The sequence below is a fragment of the Poecilia formosa genome, unplaced genomic scaffold (genome assembly GCF_000485575.1).
Source record: "Poecilia formosa unplaced genomic scaffold, Poecilia_formosa-5.1.2 Scaffold330, whole genome shotgun sequence".
NCBI classification, from domain to species: Eukaryota; Metazoa; Chordata; class Actinopteri; order Cyprinodontiformes; family Poeciliidae; genus Poecilia; species Poecilia formosa.
The window spans coordinates 12,126-13,537 of NW_006800269.1; positions in this window are offsets into that span (position 1 = coordinate 12,126).

A 1,412-nucleotide genomic window follows, 5' to 3' on the forward strand; every position below is an offset into this window, starting at 1 on the left:
CACCCCTACCCCCGACCCTGTCCCAAACTGAGCAAATGAGAAAGGGGCCCCGGTCAGAGCCACGGTGTAAACACAGGGAGACCCTTCCGTGGAGGGTCGAGTTGAGGTGTCACTTTACTTCCCAAAACTCCACCACGATCTTACACCTGAAATCCCCGATTCAGAAAGTTTACAGTGGGAATCACGCACACACACACACACAAACACACACTCTCTCCCTCACACACACTCACAGGGCACACACATGTGTTGGGAGAGTGCAGGGTGAGAAGGGATTCCCCCCTCCCCTAAAACCGTCCATCCCGACACAGATACAAACCCGAACTGGCAGCTGAAGGAGGGTTGCTTGCTGCTGTTCGCCCTTCTTTAAACCCCGGTCATTAAGGCGACTCGAGACACATTTTCTCATTTTACGCACGCGCTCTCTCTGGAAACGTACACGTGTCACACTTTCCAAGTTTGTGAATAGAAGTTCATCCACGTCCCTCAGACATTGCTCACTTCATCCACCCCCCCACACCCTCCTCTTTCAACGTGCGAGAGAGAAACAAAAAACAATAAAATAAAATAAAATAAAATAAAATAAAATATTAACCACGCTAAATTCCTGCAGCAGCAACAATTCGTCAAAGCTCTCCCAGTCACACAGAAAAGCCCCCGAACTCCGCTCTCTCAAGCGGACATTGTGATGGAACAAAGTTCGCGCAGCAAAGTGTTCGGATCGATGAAAACAAAAGCGAGAAGTGAAAATTTACGCAGTCGACGGAGAGAGTAAAAAGAAAAGATGAAGATCCGGCTGAGTTTAAGTTGGAGGAAAAAGAAGAAAGAAAAAGGGGAAGGACGAAGTTTAGGTCGAGTTGCTTCACTTGCTGTCCCAGCCAGCAGCACATAAAGAGCGAGAGTAGGGGGGGACGGGTGTGCTCACAAATGACGTGCTTTTGTACGAGAATCCCCCTTCCTTCTGGTGCAAGAGATGAATATATACACGGTATTAATGTTTACGGCGATATAAATCACTACAACGGGATGTAAAGAGCAAGAAAGTCTCTTAAGTTACACACAAGAAACTTAGAAATTCGTCAATTAAAATGTCTGCTTCCGCGTGAAGTTTGAACTTGTTAGCGGCTCGCGTTTTAATCGAGAGAGGGAGAAAAAAAAAAGAAGAAAGAAAAACAGGACAGAGAGGAAAATGGGTGGAGAAGTGGAATGAACGATTTGATTGTGACAGTCACTCCCGCCCTCTGAGGAAACCCCGGACCTGTGAGGAAATCGTTGCGCACTCGGTGGATTTTCGGGAGAACACCTCCGCTCCTCTTCGCCTGCCATCCTTTTTTTTATGTGTAATGCCGTCTGAATGCTTCAGATGGTTAAAGTTCGAACCATGCTCTCTCAATAATCTATATATATATATA